The following is a 16,471-nucleotide window of genomic DNA, read 5'->3' on the forward strand; positions in this document are numbered from 1 at the left end:
TTGTAGGACCAATGGGTCTATCTTTGTGTCTTTGTTGTATCTTGATAGTAGGTACAGTTTTGAGGGATAATGGATACGAAAAAGAGCAGTGTATACTAGTCCATGGGCCTTGATGTTGGATGGGTCAAATGCAAGTCTATCCACGGACACGAGAAAGAGCAGTGTATACTAATGCATGGGCCTTGATGTAGGATGGGGTTAAATGCAAGTCTATCCATGGAGAGGCCCTATGAATCATGGATAGTTCTTGTTGCAGTGGGAAAGATAGGGAATTATTGTCGGCAAATGGTGTTTAGGTTATTTTTTTCCACTTGGAACTCCCACTTAATCTCAAGGATTGGTATCTATACGGTCGGTATGCTGGAGTTGTAAAGAAATTTGTATGGGGATCATGCTTTGGCTCTTATTTGTGGTCAGGGAACTCAATCCAAACGACCATGGTTTTGTTTGTGTGTACTGAGATCCTTTGAAAGTGCCAAGGTCAATGCACGATCGGGTGTAGCCAATCACATAACTATTTTAGGGGCAGTGTTGGGCCAGAACGCGATTTATTGGTGGTACAGTTTTGAGGGATAATGGATACGAAAAAGAGCAGTGTATACTAGTCCATGGGCCTTGATGTTGGATGGGTCAAATGCAAGTCTATCCACGGACACGAGAAAGAGCAGTGTATACTAATGCATGGGCCTTGATGTAGGATGGGGTTAAATGCAAGTCTATCCATGGAGAGGCCCTATGAATCATGGATAGTTCTTGTTGCAGTGGGAAAGATAGGGAATTATTGTCGGCAAATGGTGTTTAGGTTATTTTTTTCCACTTGGAACTCCCACTTAATCTCAAGGATTGGTATCTATACGGTCGGTATGCTGGAGTTGTAAAGAAATTTGTATGGGGATCATGCTTTGGCTCTTATTTGTGGTCAGGGAACTCAATCCAAACGACCATGGTTTTGTTTGTGTGTACTGAGATCCTTTGAAAGTGCCAAGGTCAATGCACGATCGGGTGTAGCCAATCACATAACTATTTTAGGGGCAGTGTTGGGCCAGAACGCGATTTATTGGTGGTATTTATTTTGAATTTTGGGTAGACTCATGTCCTTGCTAAAACTTTTCCCGACAGAATGATTGCCTTACTATTGTAATAATGAGATAGAATCTGTCAAAACTTGTTGTTTTGAACACCACAGATCTCGACACATGTCACTACATGAGTCGTTATGTTCTGCTTCGTAGAGTTTCTGTGTTGCATCTTTGTGAATTAGACTATCCACGATCTGTCCTATCATCTACCCATAGCTCGCCACCATTCATCTATTTGCAGCTCTCCTACGCTGATCTAGATTTGCAACCACCGTGCTGCCAATGTTGGCTTGGTGTGACCACTGCGCTAATTTTTGAGGTGGCTGTAGCTACTCCTAAATAAGCCAAAGAAAATGTATTTATGGGTCGTGTGAGACTCACGTTGGAGTCCCACAATTGTTCATATATTTTAGATCAAGTTTAAAATAAATGGTTATAGGTTAATCCTATATGAAGGAAAATGACGTATCTCCTTGTGCAACTACCACGCTAGTTTTATTTGCAGTTAATCCTAAACCAAGGAAAATGTACTTCCTTGCAACAATCTGCTGGTTTTATTTTAGTGCAGTGGTTGCACAAAGTTAAACATTTCCTTCATTTAAAAGTTAATCCTAAATGAAGGAAATGCATTTTTCTTTGTTTTAAAGTTAAATCCTAAACGAAGAAAAATGTGTTTCCTTGTGCAACCACCATGCTACTTCTATTTTCGTGCGGGTTGCAATCAATCCTAAACCAAGAAAAATGTATTTCTTTACAACCACCACATTGGATCTTAGAACTATTTTAGTGCTACTTATAGTTGATCTTAAAACCAAGGAAAATGTGTTTCCTTGTGCACCAATTGCTTGTGCAATGACTGCGATAATAGTATTATTTATATTAAATCTGAAGCTTAAAAGAGATTACACTCGGCCAATATAATAACTCAGTCATTACTAAGGGCAAAAGTTGAACAAAAAGATTACATCCAAAGACTATTTATAATAACTCAACAATTGGTGAGAACCTCATTGTGCAAAAATTAAACAAAAGAGATTACATCTACAATATCCAAAGACATATTATAAAAATTAACAACTCAGCAATTGCTGAGAGCCTCATGGAGCAAAAGTTGGACAAAAGAGATTACATTTATAAAAATTCAGCAATTGCTGTTGAGAGCTTTAGAGCCCAAGAGATTACATCATCAAGCAAAAATTGAACAAAAGAGACTTCATCTACATACAAAGACAATTTATAAAAATTAACAACTCGGTACTTACTCAGCAATTGCTACGAGCCTCATGGAGAAAATTGAACAAAAGAGATTACATTTATAAAACTCAACAATTGCTAAAAGTCTTAGGGCCCAAAAGATTATATCAGGCAAGGATTGGCCACTCGTAGCTGGAGAAGCGACTCTCAATGGCACGGGAGTACGCCAGCATCTCTGTGAGGCAGAAGGACCTCCTAACCATAGGGGTGAGAAGGGGCTCGGCTCTATAGCCAGTTGGGCTATCTCGATTCCACTAGGGTAATCTCAATTGGTGTGGGATTGGGGTGGTTTGGAGTCTGTACTATCGACTCTTGGGGGGTGTTTGTAGTATACAAATGAGAGAGAAATTAGAGTGGATGAGACATAACATGTAGCATTGGATGAGGGTCTTGTACATGTGGATGCTTACAAGGGATCTACATGTGAGACAGGAATTGAATTAGCTCAGACATGACATGCATTAGATGAGACGAGACATGCACATGCATCTCTAGTTCATGATATTGTTCACTTAGATAATGTAACACATGAAGTTGATGGGATAATAGAACAAGTGCAGCCCTTGAGTATACTTAAAGGGGAGATAATAGAAGAAGAAGTAGGGTGATCTAGAGTGGTTCAAATAGAGTCCCTAAAAAATAAACCTCGATGTCAAATGCAAAAGGCGAGTACTTCACGAGCTACAGTAGTAAGTCCTATGATAGCTATAATTACTCGAAAAAGAGGTCATTCATCTACAAAGAAAGGGTGAAGAGAAGAGGAAAAAACGAAGAGGATGCAGAGAGTCTTGAAATGGACTCAGATTTAGAAGTAGAAAAGTAATAACGTTAAGTACAATACTAAAAGAACCAATAAGGGGGGCAATCAACACACCATGTTGTAAATCCTAGAGACCCAACAAAAGCCAAGGAAAGAGCCCAAGAAGGAGTAAAATAATTGTGAAATGTAATTTTTCAAATAAAGATGCAGTATGACACCAAAAATGAATATATTTTCCACTATACTTAAGCATAAACTAATGAAATCCATCATAATAAGCAAAGAAAAGGGTTTCTTTAACAACAAAATCTAAGTAATTACATATATATATATATGTATATGTATATGTATAGGTGTGTGACTATACAGGTTAGAAAAAATGTAAGTCATGGGGCAGCTAATTGCAACCCAATGAAGGCGAAACTTCTTCACTACCTCAACCATGACGATACACGTTCCTTTTACACATGCATGCACTATGTTTGCTTACCACACTTAAGCCTACATTTCTCATACATGCGAATTCTACATGCAAGTTCTACATACGACTTGTGCATGCAAGTTCTACATGCAAGTTCTACATACGACTTATACATGCGAGTTCTACTTGCAAGTTCTATATACAACTTCTACATACAGCTCCTACATGCATTTCCTACATGCAAGCTATACATGTGAGTTTTACATGCGAGTTGTACATGCGAGTTCTACATGCAAGTTCTACATACGACTTCTACATGCAACTTCTATATGTTTGCTTACCTCACTCATCGCATGTTATATATTGGGGTTGTCGTTTGTAGTATACGTGTAGCTTAGGACCCCTCGTGTTCCGTTGAGAGACGTAGGCTTAAGTGTGGTAAGCAAACATAGTGCATGCATGTGTAAAAGGAACGTGTATCATCATGGTTGAGGTAATGAGGGCTTTCGCCTTCATTGGGCCATTGCTGAGTGATTATGAGCACCATTGAACAAAAGTTGCATAGAGGATGTTTGTACAACTCAGTATTATCAATTTCTTATAGACCACTATATATTATCGTATTCACAGAGGCCATCCAAGCTTGCTGTGTCCGAATTTTTGGGGAGCCGATGGAGGAGACAATGGAGAGACAAAGATTGTGCACAAATGCACGACTTACAATCCGACCTCCGAACAACACAAGAAAACTATGCTTTGAAAATCCTTATCCCTTCATCAACGTCTCTAGGGATTTCATAGAGCACATCCATAAAGAGGCCAGTTGTGTGGATGCCATCCAAGTTGGTGACATGAAGATGTGGGGGGAATCGATGGAGGTAATGAAGACATTCCACAAGAGCAGGCATTTCAAGTCCCTACGAGTGCAACACAATGACCTTGCATGAGAAAGAAGACAAGATTGCAATCACATTGTAGGGGAGGTTGTGTTTCCTGCAATTCTTGGCATGGTGAAAAGAGTGGGTGATTAGTGGATTAGATGAGCAGGGGAGCAAATGAATGGATGAGAATTAAAGGAGGAAGCATGGAGCAAGGTAGCCAAGTAGGGACGAATGAGAGCAGGGGAGCATGGGGAAGGGTAGCCGAGCAGGGGTGAATGAGAGCTAGAGGAGCAAGTGTTGAACAAAGTAGCAAAGTAGGCTCAGCAGATGAAAGCAAAGTAGGCAAATCAAGTTCAGAGCTATGGTTAAATACACTCTAATATTATGAGCCATCTTAAATTAACCAAATTTGAATCAATGAGGTCACTAGAGGCCCGATCCTGCTATCCAAATAAGCATGAGCCACATTAAATTAACTCTAAATTAACCAAAATTTGAGCCTATCCAAACAATCATGAGCCATCCTCAATTGATCAAAGTTCAGGCCCATCCAAACAATCATGAGCCATCTTCAATTGATCAAAGTTCAAGCCCGCTAATTAATCGCATGCCTGGCCACCTGGGTAGTGTTGTATTTTGTTGTCAACAATTCTTTGCCATGTAAAGCTTGATCCAAAGGCCTTCAAAATAATAAAATTTAGTAAGAATTTGGCCTTCTCCTTAAAGATGAGAGGATTGCGGTTACTAGGACTAGATTGCTTGTTTTGCCCCAAAAATAATCGTTGGCATGCAAGCCCATCCAATCATAGAATCATGAGTCGCTATTTTATCTCATGCCACCACTAGATTAATTGTTTTATCCCAAAAATAATAGTTGGCATGCAAGCTTATCCAATTATAAAATCATGAGCTGCTATTTTATCTCATGCCACTGCGGTGATTACATAAAAAATAATCAAGAATTGTATTGCCCCAAAAATAATCACATGCATGCAATCACATGCCATTGTGGTGACTGGTAATTAATTTCTTTCAACATATTTGATATGTCGAAATCCCACTGATGACTAGTAATAAGTGGTAATTAAATCAGCATGCATGCCGGACTAGATTGCTAGTTTTGCTTCAAAAATAATGAATAGCATACAAGCCCCATCCAATTATAGAATCATATGAATGCAGATTGGACAGAGAGCAGCCTAGGTATAGGAGACAAGGAGAATGTGCAATTTTGGTAGGATATGTACAAGTCCATGAAATTGGATTGCACTAGGGCTCTAAAGAGCTTGCTATGGCTCTTGAAAGTTTTGACAAGAAGTCCTCCATCTTGTCTAAAACCCAACAAAGAGTGGATCTCTTGGAACATGCCTACAGAGAAGCTACTACACAATTTCACCAAGTTCAACAGTAGAGCTAATAAAATCAAATAGAGCTATTGCAGCAGTGAGTGAGCATCAAGTGGAGGTGCTGTAGGAGAACACCCACACCCTTAACTAGGACGAAATTGATAAAATACTTGCTAATTTATAGGGTCAAATTGTGGTATTGACAGCCACAATAGTTAAAGTATAAGTATCCTCTTGAGATGCCACATGGTAAGAAGTACATGGTCTAACATCATCTACACAGCATAGATGAGTGCATGATCCGATGGCCTGAGTGCAGCCATGCTCTATATGTGTTTTTCTTTGGGATGTTGTGGATGCAAACTCGCGTTGCAGAGAACTTGGTTGTGGTTACCCCCTGCCCATGTTGTGGAAGACCAATTGTGCTTGCCTGCTGCATCTATCCACAATGACAGACGAGATGCTACAACAAAAATCAGTAGGTGGGTTTACCAGGAAAAAGAAAAAGGGCTTTGACCATCCCCCTGAAAGGAGGGAGCCTTAAGCAAAGAATTCCAAACTTGAGCCTCAATAAGATCCGATCCACCTAAGAAGGGAACGTGAAGGGAAGAAGTCCAAACTCTAGCCTTGAGAAGAAGGGCCGATATCCCCAAGAAGGGAATCTAAAGAAAAGTCCAAGATCAAGCCTCAAGAAGAAGGGCCAATCCCCCCATCAAGGCCGATCCTCCCATCAGGGAGTGGATGTAGCCCAAAGAGCTCAAAGCAACTTGACGAAGGGATCTCAAAGCAAAAATCAAAATGTAGAACCAAACCCCTAAAGAAAAGGATCAAGAAGGGCCCACATCCTCCAAGCAACCAGATGTACCTAAAAGACCTCCAAGTAATAGGATGTAGGTGAAAGAGCTGTGAAAGAAAGACCTCAATGTTTGAGATGTATTTGTTCAATTATTAATGAAACCACTATCTAATTACTACTAGAGTTGTCAAATGTTTACAGCCATTCGTATATAAGTTTTATGTATACAAACAAGTTGATTTAGATCTTCTAATTCTATACAAACATGTGTTTTAGGATCGCAACTAGCATGTTGGTAGGACAGCATAAGTGGTCTTACAACTTAGTATTGCAATAAGCATGGTGGTAGTATAGCATTAGTGGTCTCATAATATAGGATCACAATAAGCAAGGTGGTAATTATTCACACTCCCAATGGCAACCACCCTACTTCTAGCCCCACAGCGTCACAAGGGATCGAAGGGTACAACTCCCCTTTTTCATTAAGGTGACTCAGATAGCCACACCAGAGGATCCCTTGCCATCTATTTTTTTCCCCCTTTGGTAGTAGTACATGATAAGTGGTCACCAGTGTAGTGGTTGGTTGCATACAATATATGGGCCCCTTAGGGGTCCCCTTTAGGGGCAAGGGCCATATTGACATGTCCTATATGTCTAGTGGCATGTCGATATGGCCCTTGCCCCTAAAGGGGACCCCTCAAGGGACATATCAACAATTGCATTTATACAAGCTCTTTTAGGATCACGGTCGTTTCCTTCAAAATTATTACAAGATGAATGTGGTCACCAACCCGGTGGTTTTACAAGATAGGTGGCATACATTATATATATATATATATACCTTTGTAATACTAGAATACATCCGATCACTTGGGATTACTCATAAAGACCAGTGGGTTTGGGATTTATTGTAAAAAATAAGTGCAGTGGTTGTAAGACAAGCGCAATGTGGATTTACTATTTGAGATTTACATAAAACAAGGATAACAATTGTTAAAAAAGTGTGGTGGGTTTGGGATTTGTCCATTTTTCTAGAATAAGTGGAATACATTTTCCTTACAATGTATTTTCTTTATTGTCTTTGTCGTCCACTACACCAAGACACCCCCATGTGTGTCTAAATCCATTTTCAAGATACTCTTGCCCTTCTCTCGTCTAGGTAGAGCTTGTAATTGGAACTTAATAGATATTACTAGATGAGAGTACAAAAATGTTTGCAAACCCTTATGTAACAACTCATAATTGTGGCCTCTCTTCGATGTTCTTTTGTATCAAATAGCTCCAACCTCTACATCCTTCTTCTCATAGCTTATTCCCTAGTGATCCTCAAATGCTTCATCAACCTTGTGCTTGGGCTTGGTACACTGCAACACAAAGTATGGGTCATCTTCCTCGTTCTCCCTAGAGTTAGCAACAGCTACAAACTTATCCCCTCTTCTAGATAGTCAATGAAGTCATCAAAAGAGGGAAAACTTGAACTTTCTCCCATCTCTTCACACTTGCAATGTCCTCATAATTTTCATGATCCCCTGGGGTGCACGCACTACCAAAACTAGAAATTTTTATTGTTTTGGGCACGTGCTTGTTTGAAAATCCCCATGTGCTATGCAAACTATGAGTTCCTTTAGTAGCCTCACAATCGTTTCTATTTCTCCTTTGCACTTCATTCACTTTCACTTCATGGAATACTTTGCGCATGACACTATTCCTAAGGCTTTGTTTACTATATGTTGATTTTAGGGCATGTTAGTTGGTCTTTGAATAGAGATATATTAATAACAACACCACATCCATCATGTTCCCCCTTGCCAGGGCTAGATCCAAAGAAGTTCCACGTCATGTTGAGACACATCAAGGATTTAAACCTTAAAACAAAGTATAATCCACGAGCTGATTTAAACTGAGAGGAAACACCATGTGAGCACACCCAATGTTATTTTATATTTTCTTGTACATGGGATCATTATTTTTTAGCCATTCCCAATGTAATAGAAAAGCATGCTGCAAAAATAAGTTGTTCTGTTCACTATCATCTGAAATGTAGAAATGGTATATGCGCTCCATTGACCTAAACTCCGAGTTAGCAAGCAGATTGGAATTAGTCGTACAAGGAACAAGAAAATGACTATATACAATATGCACTAGAATTGAATCTTCTTGTTGTATGAGTGAGCACTTTGTATCTCATCTTATTCTTTAAATGAGTAATTTTTGGCAAAATCTATGACAAAGATAATAGTGTCATGGGAAGATTTGTCAATGCACTTTCTAAACTACTTATCTTGCTAGCTGGCCATAAAATTGTGAAGCATGGATTTGGGGATGGATTGAAATGAGTTCTCTACTAGGTCCCTTGGCTCAGTGCTCTTAAAAGATAGTAGACATGTCTTTTTCTCTGATCCTTCAACATGTTACCTCCATTATAGAGTATCAGGATTGTCTTTCCTCATTTAATTTGGGCAGACATCATATTTTCTCTTCTTTATATTGCAATCCATGCATGTGCCACAAATGCATTCAATGCGTTGTCACTCAGAGTCTCCCTTTGGATAGACTAATGGCTCCCACAGAGACCTTAGGCTATAAATTTTAGTCTCCCTTATAACACATGATGAGGATCCAAGTGGCCTACACATGATTGGATGCTCCCTTGCAAGACATGGGCATCTATCTCCATGGAGCAACGCTCCAACACAACCAAATCTCAAGCCATTCAAAGCTTGATGGGCCAGGGCAAAGTCTATGTGTGTTTTACAACACCACACATTCTTGTCTTTGAGTTTCGTGATGGACTAGGGCTTACAATGCTCAAGCTCTTTTGCCCAATTGAAAGGTGAGGGTTTTGAGCCAGAAACTTCATATTTAACTCTGCTTGCTCACCTAAGATGTGGGAAATAAAATTTTGTTGAAACAAGAACAGTCTAATCAAGCTACTAGAAAGTAAAACAATTTCACTGCTATAAAACAAAACAATTTCAACCACCGAGTTGGTTTAGGACAAACACATAATTGTACCATCTCGGTGTTCCAACCACCAAGCTGATTTAGGAAAATCGCATAGCTAATGAAACTAATCAAGCTGCTAGAAAACAAAACAACTAAACAACCAAATGACAACCACATTAACCAGATGAATTATATATTACTATTCCAATCACTAAGCTAGTTTTGGATGATCACAGTCCAAGCATGACCTGAACCAATCCAAAAATTAAACTAAACTAATTTAACTTCTAGTAAAATAAACCACTAACTACTAGGAAATACAACAACTTCAACCACTAGGCTAGTCATCAATAATTTTGGTTACAAAATATATTTCTATTTATTTTCTATTCAACACATTGATTCAAAACAATCACATAACTCCTATTTGGCATGAACCAACTTAGTCATTTATTGCATGATGTTCCAACCACCAGGATGGTTTAAGACAACTAGACAAGTCTAAGCTAACCCAGTTAATATTGGTATATGACACCTGAACCAGGCCAAAAATTAAACTTAAATAGTTTAACTACTACAAAACACAGTAATTTCAACCAACCACTAAACTGGTCATCAATTATTTCTATTTGTGTAATATATTTTTGTTTCGACTATGTTGGTTTAGGACAATCGCATAACTCCTCTTTGAACTGAGCTAGCTCTATGATATTTCCATGATGATCCAATCACTAGGCTAGTTTAGGACAATCACATTAAGTCTAAGCTAGCCGCTTTAGAAATTAACTAGAATATGACCTAACCAACCCAAAAATTAAATTTAACTAGTATTTAAGTACTAGGAGACACAACATTTTCAATCATTGCGCTAGTTTAAGACAATCACATTAAGTCCAAGCCATCCCAATTTAGAACAAAGCTCATTCATAGATAACCACCAGGCTGGTGAAATATATTGCTATTCAACCACATTGGTTTAGGACAATCACGTAACTCATGTGTAACCAAAATTATTAGGTGATATATTGCATGATCTTCCAACCATCGGGCTAGTTTAGGACAATCACATTAAGTCCAAGCTAGCCTAGTTTAGAAATTAAGTTAAACAATTAAACTATTCCAAAACTCATTCAAAGACAACCATCGGGCTGGTTTAGGCAACCACTGACCTGTGTTGTATCAATCATGTGTATGATGTCCTCGTCCAATTGCTTGTGTCTCATTTCCTTTTTGTAGATGTCCTTATTTGGAGAAACTCTCGTATTCTAGTGCCAAAATGTTGTTACTCCATCAATAACTTATGCACTTAGGCTATCTCTCCTTTTCTTGCATTCTATTAAAGCCCAAAGACTTCTCAAGTCAGGAGCCCTCCATTGATTTTGCTCTACATCCAAGCGATGTTGGTCCTTCTCATTGACAACATTGTTCACATTGTGCACCCACACCATTTCTCCTTTGTTTTAGAGGATATTGACATAGCCAATGTCAGCCTCTTTATAGCTAGATGATCTAAGTTGTGCACCCCTTTCACTTTTTGTAGGCCATTCTTTAGGCTAGAGACCATCATCTCTTGTGAATGCATCTCCCAAGGTGATGGTAGGGTTGTTACTCTACGAATTTTAGGGTGCAAGTAAAGCTTATGAAGACTCAAGACTGATATTCACTTGAATGGCCTGATGTCGCGGCCTCAAATCCTCCCACCAAATGTGAGACCACATCTCATGTTCTTCAATCTGATGGGGCAAGGATCGAATGCATGCATCTACAACCACTTCCTGCTACTGCTACTTTGCAAGGAGCCTTCTTTCTTCTCGTTGTTTCTCCCTCTATAAACATTGCAAAAGTGCCTTCTGTTTGTCGTTCCAATAACGAACTATTTATTTTCTTGCCCTACAATCTGTTCCTTATGCCTTAACCAAGATTTTTAGCTTTCTTATCTTGCAACCTTTGTCATTTGTCATTCTGAAAAATGAGCCATTTCTTTCCTTGCCCTAAAATCTGTTCCTTATGCCTTGACCAAGATTTTTAACTTTCCTATCCCCCCGCAGCCTCTGTTTGGTTCTCTTGCAAGCCATGATGAGGTACATCTTCCTATTGATAAAATGGAGACAGTTATTGAACCGCCACCAAAACAAAGACCAGCTAGCTAGTGAGTCGAGCAAAGAATAGAAGACAAATTACTTGAGTAAAGAAGATAATGCCAAACCAAAAGAATGAGGTCACGTTCAGCTGACTTTGCACGAGGTATGTTGCAGGACGGTAGGAGGAGAATATACTTTGTAGGGCAGCGAGATGAGGATGAACTATAATATTCAAATATTTGCAGGATGGGGAGTGAGAATTTTCAAAAGTGCACGACAATAACATAATTTTTAGCTGTAGTGATTTTCCTCCACTAGCAATATCCATCAGCAAAATTGATTATACCAGTTGCCCTCAAGCATGTGTAATGTGGCCAAATTGCTTTAAAAGACAAATAGGCCAAAGGGCATACTATCGGGTTTGATGTTGTATATTTATTATGAGATCCAATGACCTTTGACATGCTTATGAGCCATGGCTCATATAGCAAGAAAGTACATGCAAAAAGAACCAATATGAAATTATAAAAATAGTGTCGAATTTATTAAAAGATCATTGCACATTCTCAAATTGTTCCATTCTAAGTGAATCTAAATACCAATATCACCAACTATCAATGTTTTAAGACCACCATGCAGTAGTCCCACTACCTTGGATTTTAAATTTTCCAACCGTTTTGGTTTTCAATAAATCAAGAAATATTATGGAGGTGCCCGTGAATGGGTGTGGAAAAATTTAGCACAAAATTGGAGGCCCCTTAAACCATACCTAAGGTTCTCAATTAGGTGTGTCCTTGGGTTCAAGAGAAGCTCATGTAGTGTAGTTTTGGATTTTTACTTGGTTGCATGTATCTGCTAAATTAATTGTTGTATCCTATATCTCTAGGATACATGCTTCACGTGCAACATAACACTTTTAATGCTTTAGTGGTCTTGTCCCCATCTGAGGCATATCAAATATTCAAAGGCAAGACAAAGCACCTATAGACATGCACACAGACGCATTTACTCAACTTAAAAAAAACTTATGGGCACGTTTATTTGCACGTTTATTAGCACGTCTACAGACCTGCATCTAAAGGCGCATCTACATAGCAGATAGACGCGCCTATAGACGTGCATATACACGTAAATAGATGCTCTGCTAGAATTTTTAAAAAACAAACAGATGCATCCATAAATGCATTTATAGACGCGTCTATAGATGCACAAATAGATGCCCCTCGAACAGACATATGCGGATATAGATGTGTTTATAGACGCCCTGATAGATGCGCTACATAATATTTTTTAAATTTTGTGTACTTGAACAAAATGCTGTGTATGTTGTGTATGCTATGTAGTTACAGAAATCCCATTTCCACATTGTGTAATTCAATTCTTATAGCCAACCGCATTTTAATTAGCACTCTTGTAAGCACGTCTATAGCCGACAATTACAATTCCAAATAAAACATTACAGCTCCAAAATGTTTAGTTCACAAGGCATTAATTGATAGAACGTTGCACAAGAAAATTGAAAGCCAAAAAAATAAAAAGAGTATATTAATTCATAGCTCAAAAAGTGCTTGTATGTACATACATATAGCACGAAGCTAAGCCATGTCCTATGGCTTCAGGTACCAAAAATAAGATGAGTGTATATACAAGAGGCACGAAGCCAAGCCAGTGGCTTTAAGGTCAAAATAGAGTAGCTAACACTACTTCTACGACTAATCTAGGAGAAAAAAAGAGAGAAAAAGAGAGGAGATAAGAGAGAAAAGGAGAGATGAAAAGAGAAGGAAAGAGAGGATAAAAGAGAGAAGGAAAAAGAGAGGAAAATATAGACTTCAATCCCTTTTTTCAATCATGCTTTCCCTTTCCATCATTCATGTAATCCCCTTCTTCAATCATGCAATCCCTTTCCATCATTCATGCAATCCCTTTCTTCATTCATGAAATCACTTATTTCCATCATTCAATATGCAATCCTTTTCTTGGAAGTGGAAGTGGAAAGGGAAAGGGAAGAGGAAAGAGAAAGGAAAGGAAAGGGAAGGGAAGGGAAGGGAAGGGAAGGCCAGGCCAGGGAAAAATAACAGAGCGCGTCTATCTTCATGTATAATAGCGCGTCTATAGATGCGGCTATTTGTTTCCAAAAATAGAGTAGATGCATCTATAGACACGCTCTTAGATGCACTCTCAGATGCATCTATAGACACGCTCCGACAGATGGACTATTCTAAAAACTCGATAAGGACATGCGCCCGACACAAAAGCACAACACTAGTACCAAAAACATTCGTTTCTTGGATACGACAAAGGACGAATCCAAAGAGAGCAACTTTCAAAGAAGATCAACTGTAAAGAGACTTACCTTGGATAGAGGTATGGAAGCTTCTTGTCCTTCTTCAAAGCTGCTTCTCTTTCTTCTCTTCATTGTTCACCCTTTGCTTCTCTTTCTTCTCTTCCTTGTTTACCCTCTTCTCTTATGTGCTGGGAGATGATTCTGTAAGCCTGGAGATAAGTGTGGGTGCTTGGAGATAAGTGTGGATGCTTGCAACTGTGTCTGTTAATAGCAAAGCAAGCCGCACGATGCAAAAAGTATGTGAAGAAAAGCAAGTGCACTAAAAGTAGGTTTGAAAATCGTGTCTATAAGCACATCTAATTGCGCATCTATATACACATCTAAATGCGCATCTAATTGCACGTCTACAACATGGTTTAGATGCGTCTATAGGCATGCATCACAGAACAGACACAGTTTTAGATGCGGTATAGATGCACCATAGAGTTTTAAGATTAAATATTTGATACAAGAGCAAAATTTTTGGGTTGTTTATTTGTAGGATGTCTTCATCTTCAACAAGTAGCTCCAGTGAGGATGAATCCCTCCGTATCCACCATCGCGAAATGTGGTTGGAGCAAAAAATCAAATGTATGTGTGATCGATGTCGAGGAAACATGTATTGTGCATGCAGGATTACACTCAATCACATCTCAAAGTATGGAGAATGGGATGCGACTGTAAACATGGTAAGTGTTAAAGAGTTAAGGTTATTTAAGATACCTATGGTTCTTCATATGTTGGAGTTATGATCCCGTTTTTATTTGATATAGGATGCAGTGCCACACTCATGCATGTTGCCCTATGCTCGTCGTGAGGAGGCAAAGCATCGGCGATATGAGGTGGGATCTTCAGGAGGGACTTTTACAGATGCATGGAGTGATGGTGATAGTAGCCCTCTGCCATTACCTCATGAAGCCATGGAGGAGGAGGTGTTTGATGATATGGTGCAGGATTTATATGTCCATCAATCCAAAGAGAGGGATGATAGCATGGAGTAGGATGATCTTTTTACCATAGCATCGACTCCACTATTTGAGGGGTGCACATTCTTTGTTCTACGTGCCTCCCTTAAGTTACTAAACTTGCAAACCATCTATGGATGGAGCAATGTAAGTTTGAATGCATTACTCAAGTAAGCTTTAAAGTCTATTTTGCAAACATGGTGAATTATGCTAGTGGGTCAATTACTCAAATGCTTTTTCTCATTTATAGTCTTCACGTGCAGGCTATTGTGTAAAATGCTTCCAAGGGAGAATAAATTACCGACCTTAAGAGATATGGCAAGGCAACATGTGACCTCTCTTGGAGGATTAGATTACAAGTGCATCCATGCATGCATCAATGATTGCGTTTTGTTTCGTGGACCACATAAGGATGCAAGAGAGTGTCCTACTTGTGGAGAGGCAAGATATAGAGTAGATCTCAAAACTTTGGACGTGCCTCGTAAGGTTCTGCAAAGTAGTCTTGATGTGACGATGCATGACTTCCCAGACTATGGCAAGTGTTCAGGTAAGCATTGCACTTCTAATTATGAGTAGGCAAAGGATGTGGCACCCTTAACCCACCTTCAACTCTTAATTGCATCTATTGTTCAGGTCTCACTACATCGAGTTACCATGCATGTCTTGTTTGTGGTCCTTCCCTTGTTGCCTCATGGGCAGACACATTGAATAAGGTCATCTATGAGAATCACCATCGATTTCTCCCACCTGATCATCCTAGATATGTTGCCCCTTGGAATGAAGTCCTCCCACAATCACTCACTGCGGGAGATTGGATGAGAATTTGGGACGGTTCCATGACACCTCCACCACTTGGCATGAGCTAGTAAGGGTTTGCAACTATTGTGTACTATATTGGCTAGAAATAAAGATTGCCCTCTAACAGCAGCTTTTGTTTAGATACTCCATCTTTTATCGTTTACCATATTGGTCCCACCTCAAGATCAATCACCTGCTTGATCCCATGCATATCTTCAAGAATGTGGCATCTACCATTTGGGAACATTTGAACGGGACACGAGATTTCGCAGGCATAAGGGAGGATCTACGTACCATAGAGAGGATGCATGAAGCTTGGCCACAAGAGAGACCAAATGGGCATGTTTTTTTACCTCGTGCACCATGGAGGTTATCAAAGCTAGATGATACAAAATGTGATGCGTATCAATGCTCCATGCAAGGTGTTCATATTGCTAATATGGTGTACTTTTTCATTTCTAGGTATGTGAGCTCAAAGAAAATAGATCCCACCATGTTTGATAATGCTCGAGTTATGTCAGTGGAGGTGGTTTGTTTAGTGGAGGAGACATTTTCACATTCTATTCTCATAAGCCAACTACATCTCATAGTGCATTTGGTGTATAAGGTTGCTATATGCGGTACTATACATGCACGATGGTTGTTCTTCCTCGAGCACTTCATGAAGACCTTGAAGGGTTTCGTGAGATAAAATGCAAGACCCGAGGGTAGCATGGCCAAGGGTTGGTTGGTACAAGAGTCACTTGTATATATTTTTAAGTTTCTTGTTGATGTGGATAGCTTTCTCCCACGACTATGGAGAGATGATGAAGACCTAAGGA

Source organism: Dipteris shenzhenensis, chromosome 11, assembly GCF_047967505.1.
Source record: "Dipteris shenzhenensis isolate YYH24624 ecotype China chromosome 11, Dip_SZ_1.0, whole genome shotgun sequence".
In the NCBI taxonomy this organism is placed as follows: Eukaryota; Viridiplantae; Streptophyta; class Polypodiopsida; order Gleicheniales; family Dipteridaceae; genus Dipteris; species Dipteris shenzhenensis.